This window comes from Lolium rigidum, chromosome 4 (assembly GCF_022539505.1).
Source record: "Lolium rigidum isolate FL_2022 chromosome 4, APGP_CSIRO_Lrig_0.1, whole genome shotgun sequence".
In the NCBI taxonomy this organism is placed as follows: Eukaryota; Viridiplantae; Streptophyta; class Magnoliopsida; order Poales; family Poaceae; genus Lolium; species Lolium rigidum.
The window spans coordinates 214,008,556-214,020,161 of NC_061511.1; the positions used below are offsets into that span (position 1 = coordinate 214,008,556).

General features: G+C 46.0%; 1 non-coding gene across 1 annotated transcript; it reads left to right on the forward strand.

Annotated features, from left to right (window-relative positions):
- Positions 1-2,363: 2,363 nt before the first annotated feature.
- Positions 2,364-2,436, forward strand: TRNAR-CCU. The gene has a single exon. It is a non-coding gene; the product is annotated as a tRNA-Arg (tRNA).
- Positions 2,437-11,606: the final 9,170 nt, after the last annotated feature.

Genomic DNA, 11,606 nt, shown 5'->3' on the forward strand with positions numbered 1-11,606 from the left:
ATATAGCTGGTTTTCCTAATTAAATTTTGAGCCAATTCAAAACACGGTCCCATTTTCTTTCTAAAACAAAGAAATAACCGGTTGTAATAATATATTATCATAGAAGATTTTCCGTAGAAACTGAATCCAAAGATTTTAGAGTTTGTTTATATATTCACCCGGCTCGGATTTTTAAACTAAGAGAGTTGGCTTATTTTATAAATTGAGTATGGATATGCTTGGAGTCGATTTCCTGTTTAAACTCACTCTGATATTAACACTTGTATGGATTTTAATGAAAATTACTTGGGGCTCCTCCACCCACCCTGTACATGCAACTCTGTAAAGCAAATAAGAGAGCGATAGTTAGTGAGGATCTTTTTTCAGCTGCGGCATCAAATTCTAATTCGGTTCCTTGTAATTGGAAGGCACGTATCCGTTTCTGAACATGCTTTCATTTGTGGCTTAATTTTCTGGGCAGGCAGGCAGATAATTCGATTTGAGTTGCAAAAGTGTTACTGGGACACCACGGAGCCTGGAGCTAGGAATCAGTTGGTGCTGTATAGCCTGTATTAGGGCATCTCCAACCGAGCAACCGAAACGGACGTTTGGGCTGTTTAGGTGGCCGAGCGGACACCCGGACAGCGGCCCGCGTCCGCGTATCCGTTTGGGTCGCATGCTGCGCCCAACGCGCGGACGCAACGCTAAGTTAAAAAAATAAAATGAAAATGAAAAAGAAAAATAACAAAAAAGTAAATTTAAACTAGGGGTTCATTAAACTTAGCCCTATTTTGGGCAATTCTTACACAAAAGAAAGCCCTATATGGGCTTTAAACTAAAAAAAAGAAGAGAAAACCCTAGGCCAGGGTTTTCGAGCACGGTGGCCGGCGGTGCGCAGTACTACTCCCAGTAGTACTCGTCGTCGTCGCCGTCGATGAGGACGACGCCCCCGGCGGGGACGCGCTGTTCCGGCTGGACACGCCGGAGGGCGCCGGGGACTCCGGCCAAGGCGACCATGCGCCCTTTCCCAGGCGGAGTGCGGGTCCGGAGGGCTCGCCAGCCTGCGCAGGCGAGCTAGCCGCGCGGCCTCCTTTCGCCGCACCTCCGCCGCAGCGGTCTTCAGCTCCGCCTCCAGCCGGAGCGTGGCCTAGCGCTCCTCCTCCGCCCGGAGCGCGGCCTGGCGCTCCTCCTCCTCCCGGAGTGCGGCCTAGCGCGTGGCCTCCTCCTGCCGACGCACCATGTCGAGGAAGGCCCACGCCACCGCCTGGGCGACCTCGTGGGCCTTCCTGGCCATGTCCTCCAGCGCGGAGGGGCACATCGTCTCCACGAGGTGCGGCCATTTGGCCAGCTCCTCGAGGTCGTTGAGCTCGCGGGACGCCGCGAGCGCCGCCTGCAGCTCCGAGTCGCCCTCCTCCTCCTGGTGCTGGGGCTCGGGCTGGGGTTGGGGCTGTGGCGCCGCCGCGGGCTCGTTGATGTAGAGGCCGCCGGGGCGGCGGCAAGCCCGCCTTGCAGGCGTGCACGGCTGCGCGCGAGGCCGCGCCGTCGCCGAGGTGAAGCACGTGCGCCGGAGCGCATCGTGCTCCACCTCGAACCACAAGTCCAAGTTGGGACTTGTGTCACCGTAGGCGGGGTGCTCCCGGAGGTCCACCGGCAGCTGCGCGCGGTGCCTCCGGATCTCCGCGATGCGGGAGCGGCCGGAGCCCGGGATCGGCGGCACCGGAACCCGATCTGGGCTCAGGTGCCAGCCGTGGGGGAGGTGTACGTCCCCCCAGGGCATTGGGACGCCGGCATCCTAGAACATCTGCGCCACCGCTACAGTGACGTAGATCCGTTCGCGGATGGGAGGTGCCGGCAGCCCCATCTTGAACGCCGCCGGCGCGATTCGCGGGCTGCTGCCGGCCTCGTGGTTGTTGGCGCTCAGCAGGAACTCGCGCTTCGGGGCTATGGCGGCGCGGAAGCTCGTGCGTGCGGCCGGAGTGGAGAGTGGGGACTGGATATGGACAGTCCCACTCCCCCAGTCCACATTTAATAGGACTGGGGCACCGATAGCTGGGCCAGCCACGCGGACCAGGCGGACACGCGAAGACGCAGTGTGCCATCCGTGGCCATGCAAACCTGACCCAGATTTGGGCTGGGTTTGCGTCGTTCCGGACGCCGTAACCATCCGCATTTGCGGTGCGTCGCCGCGTTGGGCCGCGTTTTTGTCCGGCTAGACCCATCCAAACGCGCGGGCGCGGGATGAGTCACCACGTTGGAGATGCCCTTAAAGCCGGTAGAATACAATCTGGAACTGGAACTATCCGCGTATTTTTCTCCCGTTGCTTGTTCCCCGTCTATTTCTGAGTTTTGGTTAAGTAAGGTTAATTTTAAATAAACTGCACAGAGCGCCTGTAGCTCAGTGGATAGAGCGTCCGTTTCCTAAGCGGAAGGCCGTAGGTTCGACCCCTACCTGGCGCGCGTCGGCTTAATGAATTCTTCTGTTATGTTTTCAAGTTTTCATTTTTCATTTTAGCATTTAGCAAAAGGACCCGTAAACACAGTAGCGACCCCTACCTGGTGCGCGTCGGCTTAATGAATTCTCCTATTATTTTTTCAAGTTTTCATTTTTCATTTTAGCATTTAGCAAAAGGACCCGTAAACACAGTAGCGACCCCTACCTGGTGCGCGTCGGCTTAATGAATTCTCCTATTATTTTTTCAAGTTTTCATTTTTCATTTTAGCAAAAGGACCCGTAAACACAGTAGGATCGGAGATCGGTTATAACCTGTTTTTGAGGCCACTTAAAAAAGTTATTCCAATGTTCAGCAAAACTTGCACCAGTTTACGCAAAGCTAAGAGCATGTCTAACAGGCCCCGTACTTTCTACCCCTTAAAACGCGAGAAGAGGATTCTGTATTCACTTTTCGCCGGTCGAAAACTCGTCCGAGTTAGCAGACCCCGTATCCCCAACCTTGTGCGGGGTGGGGATACGGGGTTTGCTAGCTCGGAAGAGTTTTCAACCCCTCAAAACAGGGTTTTTGACAAATTAAATATTAGAACCAACACAACATTCACATAAAATAAAAGTTTTACATCACACAATAATCGTCATAATTATTACAATAATGTTTTTCGGAAATGTCAACAAATGTTCTAATGGAAGAATTAAACAAATAACAAATGTTCCCACAATCAAACAATCAAGCTAAATATTTCACACATACAACAATAAGAAATGAATGTAATAACTCATTGGCCATGCAACTGCCAGTGATGATCAATCAGATCTTGGGTGAGCTGGTGATGAGTCTCGGCATTTTCAATGCCTCGATGAGCTGCAAGAAAAGCTTCAATCCGATCAGGATATGTGTTCCAGTTGTAAGGAAAATTAACAAACATGAATTTCGATATATTTCGCAAAATGACGTTTTTATATGAAAATGTATATGCATAAAAAGTTACATCCGATTTTACGGATTTTTTAGATTCCTCAAAATAAAAAAGGAAATAGGATTTTTTCATATTTTAGATTTTTTTGAAAATAAAAAATTATATTATTGCTTCAAGATTTATTAGTAAAAAACAAAAAAACATATCCATTGTTCTTTAGTCAAATAATTTTTAAGAATTCAAATAATAAAGAAGTGTGATGTCATTACCCAAGGGTTAACAGAATTGATAGGGTACTATTGCCAACAAATAATAACTTGTTTGCCAGAAGCTCATCCGAAAGAAACGTGTTAGGAACTTAGGATAGGAGTGCTTTGAGGATGGTGTGACCGAGTGGGTTGTTTGACTATTAATAACAAATTTAACCTAATATTAAGCATGCTTAGCGATTAAATTGTCAAACAATTCAAAAGATACCTTGATTTTTTTGTTTGAAAAAAGCACCATTACCGCCAGCACAGAACCAACCAGGGCAAACAGCCGTTAGATGGCCGACGGGCCCACCTGCACCTGTGCCAACGACATTCCTTGTGCGGATGTCTTCGGTGGCCGTGCCGACGGCGAGATGGTGATGGTGGCCATCGGCACAGCCTATGTCGATGGCCAAAATGGCAAGTGCGGATGTCGGCACTTGGCTTTTTCCTATTTTGTTTGTCGGAAGATTTTGGAGTATAAGACTATCTGTTAGAGATTGTTGAATGCACGCCTTGTTTAGCTCTGGCTTGTTCTCTTATGGAAATCCAACAATGCACATCTGAGACGTGTGTGTCTGAAAAGATGAAAGACGCTCACGTGTTGAATATAATGTATCGTATCTTGTTTAAATTGGTCGATTTAATTGAAATGGTATAGCATGCAATTCTAACCAAATTGGACAAGACAATCCTACTAGTCTCTTCCTTTCTCTCTATCGAAGAACAGGGTGAGTGCAGAGAGCAAGAGCAAGATCAACATGGACTCCGAGCTTGTTCAAAAAAAAAAAGGACTCAGAGGAGGCGCCGGCGAACATTCGATTCCCCAATAATCGCATTCGCTGGGAATAATCGCATTCGCTGGGAATAATCGCATCGTCGGTGGTTGGTTCCCGCTGGCGCTGGGGATTAGCGGGAGAACCCGCAGCGCGGCGAGGAGCAGAGGGACAGGAATCGAGCATCCGAGAAGAACACCGAAACAGGAATTTGTTTCATCCGCTCCTGGCCGGGGACGAAACGACGACGCCGACGGGAACAGTGTCGGCCGGAACGCACACACTCCACGCAAAGCCGGATGTAGACACCGATCGCTCATTTCCTTGCCTGGGAGGGCAGCTCGACAAATGGAGCAACGCCTCGCCGCCCTCGGCATCCGATTCTGATCCATCCGTCCATCGTGTCACATTGTCATTGTGTCGTGTTCTTTATCCGTTCTACTCCCTCTTTCCCATAAAAAAATATGTCTTACATTAATTAAAATTTATATGTGTTCATTTACTATTTAGTGTATAAATATATCGGTGTTTAGATAAATTTAAGATATGTTTCATGGGATAGAGATAGTAATATAGTGCAGAGTTTATCACCAAGTTATTCATAAATCAGACGAGGACATGTAGGGCCAGGCTGGTTCCATGCATACTCGACCTCGACATCCAATTAGCGCCCAGCACGACGGGCACACACACAAATGTGGCAGCTTAGAAAAGCAATTTTCTGTTAGAGCATATCAAAATGGTCTTGTTTGTTTGAGTTGTCCCACGGATAGAATTTGGCTCATGGTTCGGCCAGCGCGCCCAGCTGCACTATCCATTCAATTCGCGGTTCGAACTAACTTGCTTGAAAAGATATGAAAATTTTGCCTACATCCATAGATAGCATACATAGTTTCGGCACAATTTCTTCAAGAAAGTTGATACAATAAACTATAAATTAATAAAAAAACTAGTAGGAGACCCTAGCGTCCTCATTTTGCCCTCACATAGTCATCCTCATAATAGTAATATAGCGGCGGCACATGGTCCCGTCGAAGACCTTGATGGTGAACATGCCGTGACCGTTGTACTTGAATTCAATGGTGCGCACACGTGTGAACCACCTCCAGCCGTTGTGGAGCTACATCTGGCCTACTCGGTCGAACAACACCTTCATAGACAACAGGCCGATCAAGCCACCAGACACCCGCAGTACGTCCTCATGGAGGCTCTTCACCATCGACGACCGACGCGGACTTCTGGGGGAGGCGTAGAGTCCATGCCCAAGTAGCTGGTGACACCGAATGCAAACCCGGAGAGGTCGATGGCGACGAACTCATGCGATGATGGTGGCGACGGGGATGGCGATGGTTGACTCTGGCCTCCCCCCTGTCTTTCTCGGTGACCCTGGCCCCGGCCATGTCCTAGGCCCAGTGGCCATCCTAGACGCCCTCCCGTCGATCCTATGCTGCTAGCCATGGTTGTCGCGATGCCTGTAGTGGTGGTGGGAAATTAAAAAAAAATAGAGTGTGCAAAAAATAACCGCTGGTGGTCTGTTACAAAGGCAAAAGCATTAGGTGCCTGCGCGGAAGCCGATTGCAGCTTCCAAAACCAATTTTCTATTTTTGTACCGTATCCACTACCCACTGCCTGAAGTACTGAAACAAAAGGACACCGGTGCATGAACAGCTTCAGAATTTGCTTTGGGCTCCCTGGCATGATTAAAGAACAATCCAGAGAAGAACTAAACTATGTGTTTGGAATATGGGCATGCAAGGGAGGATGTTGACCCCGCTTTTGTCTCTGCCACGCAAGGAGAATCATTCCATGGATAATGGATTTGGAGTTGGAGAGAGGATAGTACTATATTTTATAAAGGGCCCGGAAGTATTAGTGGATAATATTCCAAGGTACTAAGGTAGTAGTGGAGATGGAAACAACAATAGTATAATTTTGTGAAGGAACAAAGCGACCGCTAAAAAGGAAGAAGAGGTGCAAAGTGTGTGAAGAAAAGACTGTTATGGGGCATTTTTAGTGAAACAAAAGGTGGAATGGAGAATTTAATTGCATTTTAGGAAAACAAAAGCATCATTAGCATGCAGGTGTAAAGCGCATCCATAGAGTCATTGGGGTCACTGAAATTGCTTCAGAAAAGGACCATGCCCACAACAAGTATAAGCATGCATCTACATGTGATTAATGCTACTTAATCTCCTCATGTCATGGCCAGTTGAGTATCTAGTGGAAGCGCCTGCTAGATTTTGTTAGAATGTACTTCTAGTAAGAGCTTTCCTCGCTATGAATCAGTGAAGTAGTTTGCCCATCACCTATGATTAGAGTACTTCACCTCACCCAATTGTCTATCCGAATGGGCAAGCAGCAATGGAGATATTATCAAGTACTTATTCAATTAGACTACTCCATAGTCCATACACAATGAAAGAGAAGTCCCCGAGCCCTTCGTTCTTATTCTGAAATGCAGGCATTTATGTGCAGGGACCATAGGGTTACAATAATATACTCCCTCCATCAACGAATAAGTGACGTTTTTTTAGAAGTCAAACATTTTTCAAGTATGACTAAACTTTGACGAAAAATAGCAATATAAATGACATCAATTGCAATATTACTAAATTACATGTTAAGATGAATCTAACAGTATTAGTTTAGTGCCATAAATGCAACTACATTTTTCTAGGAAGACGGTCAAAATTAATAAAGTTTGATTTAAGATATGGTCTAACGTATCTTTATTTGAGGACGGAGGGAGTATGGTATAAGCAAAGCGGGAAGGGTGTTTCTGTACCCGGGTGCATATGCACCCTTTCTTTGAAATGAATATTAAAAATATTAAAAAATGTAAAAAAAATATAAAAAATGTCGGTCGTATATCTTGACATGTTACATGCTCACAAAGTTGTTTCAGAAAAACCGACATGTTTTGTGCCTTGTGTAAAAACAAGACAAATTTTGGTGCTAAAATAGTCTATTTCACGAGACATTTTTTGTCTTTTTACACATCACACAACAAGTGTCGGTTTTATGTGAAACTTTGCATGCACGCATAGAACATGTCCCTCTACATGCGAAATTGTTTTCCTAATTTTTTTGACTTCTTGAAATATGTTTTATATATACCGGGTGCATATGCACCCGGGATCAATTTTGGTTTTCCGTAAGCAAAGTATTAAGTTTGAACCCAAGTATATAAGTTGGACCTAACATATGTATACACCGTCAAGTGACCAAAATATACTATAAAAATGGGTAGGCTAGACATGAGAACACAAGTGATACGGCGCATGCACCCATCACAAAGGTGATCGGACTAGTCATGCGACGGCTGAGATGTTGTCGATGAACTCGGAAAGCATTGTCTTAGAATGAGGCAACAAAGATGTTGCCGATGAACTCACGACCGGAGTCTAAACCTATTTATGAAAAAAAAACCCGATGCTAACAGTGAAGGAAGCATGAACACACATCGAGAAAATTCTTGTAATGATTCAATCCACAATAGTAGTTATTATGCCTTAGACATCTAACCTATTCGTAGGATATTCATTGTTGACAGTAGCTATAATGTAATCAATGGTGAATCAACTCTACATACTTTTGACATCTATGCTTCCGCCGAATATTCCCTGCCTTCTCAAACAATTTGCAAATGTCGTGATGATGATACAATACACCACTACAGGAATGGCACACAACGCCGATGGCCAGAGTGTACGCCGACGGCCAAATGTCGGGGCCGTCGGCGTACGGCTTCGCCGGGTGACCTCCGAACGACAACCGTCGGCGTACGTCCTCACCGGGTGACCTCCGAACGACGACCGTCGGCGTACGCATGCCATCGGCGTAGAGGAGGCTACACCGAGGGCTGCCGTCCGCGTATACCTGGCCCTCGGCGTAGCATCGACATCGCCCCCACTCCAACCCGCACCATCACCGCGCGCTGACGGCGTCAGCCAAGACGCCGAGGGCCACCCTCGGCATAGGGCATGCCCCTCCTATGCCGATGGCCACCCTCGGCATATTTTTTTTATTTATTTTTCTCCCTCTCATATTACTTTATATTATGTTTGTATTATTTATTTACTAGTATGAATTATGTAAAATGGTTCTATTTTTTAAGAATTGGTAGATGGCATATGTAGGTCCCACGAGTGACGCTCTTCGCAGACGGGTCAACCGGAGCCACTAGGACAAACATCTGCTAATCCTAACTCCAACCCAAACCCTAACCGAGACCATTCCCGCCCTAGGGTTTCCCGCTTCTGCGGGCCAACTTTCTATTTTGCGAATATTTTGGCAAACCACCCGTTCCTCCAACACGGGCCTACGAGTCTACGAGCCCAGAACATGAGTATTAGACTCTTGACTCCACCAGGTGCTGCTACAGTGATAGGGCGTATAGTTCCATCAGAGCAACATAGACAAGACTGTGATAGGGCATCCCCTTCAGGCATGCATGATGCACATTCATTCTTCTTCTTCCCTCCGGTCTTCACGGGGACCCAATAATAGTTCTCTCTCCCATCCCCCATCCACTTTAAATTTGGGTTCTTCCAGTTTCAGGGCATGGTGACAGCAGGATTTGGGCTCCACGGAACACCTGGGCTGTGAGCATTAGGTCCCTCCCTATAGGGGTAGATCTGCAGGGTACTCGCTTTAGGGTTTCCCAAGATACAGACCATCGAAGCGTCGGAATCGCTGAAAAACTTGCATATGTCCTTAACATATGTGTACAAGTGTGATGTAAGGTTTGACTAACCTTGCATGTACCCGGCGTCACGATTTCTGCGGACATGGGCTAGCACTTGGTAAAATCCAGGATCTGTATGTGGAAACTCCTGCCACGGCTCAAACGGAGCCTATTTTATGGTACGTCGAGGGCAGCTGGCCGTCGGCGTACGCGCCGATTCCTGTAGTGCACCGTTTATCCGTGCATATTCTTTGGCAAGGTACGTGTGTGTGTGTTCATCAATGATTGGTAATAATCGAACGGGTCCTATGTAAAATATAGATGTTCAACTCGAGGTGCAATACAAGTTTCATCTAATTGAACAATCTGACCTTTTGAGCCTGCCGGAACCAGGTGAGGTCCATGCATGACATGCCAACATTTTAGCCATTAACCAAGTGCATAAACATGCCCTAGCAAGGTAGGATCCCCCAAAGACACATTGCATTTTACTAACACAAAGAAATACTAATCACCACCACTGACTGCAAGGAAGGTTGAAGCAATGATGCTCCTTTGTGGATGGAGCTTAGGCTTTAACGAACTCGGTCATGATGCTTTCCATTTTCTCCATCGGCTGGCCGCCCATTTGCACTTGCCGTTTTTATCCGGTTGTGGCTTCAACACACGAAAACCGGCAGGGCCCTACTCTTGGAAAACATTTTCATGAACATGTCTAAAAAAGCTAAAACCATGATGATTATCTCTAATCTCCGCAATGATGGTTGTGATATATCAGCTCCCCCCTCCAAGATGAACTACTTGCAGTAAGAAAACCGCTAATCAGTATGGCATGGATGCATGATCAAGACTAAAGCAAAAAAAAAAGTATTTTACTAGTAGCTCCTTTTCTAACCTTCTAGGAAAAAGGCATATTGGTGTCTTGTATTGGTAATACAGGTAGTACATCACGGTGCTAGGCTACAATGCTAGCGAAAGGGCCGTACTACCGACGTGTTGAGACCGGGATGATCACCTCTAAAGTAAAAGGGCACCTCGAATGATAATTGGAATGTTGAACATTCTGCTTTGCCAATGAGTGCCAGATTTCCAAGACTGCGCTCTTCTACTCTTCAGCAGACTATTTCTGTATCTGCAGTATATCAAATGGAGAACTTGTTGTTTTATCGGCCTCTGTCCCAACAAGCTTACCGAGAGTTTCAAACATTGGAGATAGTTATGCAGGATAATCCCTTGCTGCACCAGAATGATGAGTGGAATTATTGTTGGGGCAAAAGCTACTCTGCAAAAATTTCTATGATCATATACATGCACACATTCAGGTGTCCAATGTGTACAAGTGGTGGTGGAAATCCTGTTGTATGATGAAAACCAAGGTATTTGCTTGGCTTCTGCTTTTAGACAGACTGAATACTAGGGATCTTTTACAGAGAAGGCACTGGAATATCACGGATGATAAGCATTCTGAGCTCTGCTTGTTGAGGGCATATGAGGATAGGGTGCATTTATTCTTCGATTGCAATTTCAGTGTAAGAATTTGATCCTATCTTCAGATTGATTGGCAACCTTTGAGAGACATACAATCTGTAGTACAACATGTCAGGATAAGTTTTGGACATCTTTTCTTTATGGAAGTGCTTATCACATCATGTTGGAATATTTGGCTTATCAGAAATGCAAAAATCTTTAGGCAAGAGAAATGCACATTCATTAAGTGGAAGAGCAAATTCATCCATGGCATGACACTACTGCAATATAGGATCAAGGTTAAATTTAAGGACAGTCTCTTGAGTTGTATTAGGTCTCTGTCTTAGTGTCCTTTCCTGCTCTGGTTGTTGTATATATCTTTAGTTTTTTCCCTCTTTCTTCTTGGTTAGTTTTCTGTCTATATGTTGGACTTTGGACTTTGTTTAAGTTTATTTAATAAATTTACTGTGGGGCTTTTTTGCCTCACAGTCCTGGTTTTCAAAAAAAAAAGGCACCTTGAATAAGCCAAGTAACAACCTTGTCTATATATGAATTGTTACCAAGTAACGTGTCAAGGAACATGGATTTTTCTCGTGTTCTAGACGGGCCCTTAGTTACGGGTGATCCTCTCTTGTCGATGCTTGTGTGCGCCGGAGATCGCGGATACAATGACACCAGCTGAGTATCGCGAATTCGAAACGATGAATTTCCGTGGAGGCGACGACAAGGCGCACGACCCAACGTGAATCGGAACGAATTTGTGAGTATTACGGTGATAAGATGGTGTATTTAGAAAGGTTCTTTTGCTGCTGGGCAAGTGGGCATCAGATTCTATTCGCTGTCTGGGAAGGCACATATCCATTTCTTAACACGGTTTCCTTGGTGCTTGTATTTGTTGGGCAGGCGGATAATTCGACTTGAGTTGCAAAGTGTTACTGGGGCACCACCCAGCCTGTAGCTAGGATTCAGTTGCTGGTCTACTTAAAGGCGATGGAATATAATCTCTAGTTATCTGTATGTTTCTTACCCATCCTTCTATCCAAATAATTATCGTTAATTTTGAATTTTAGTTGCAGA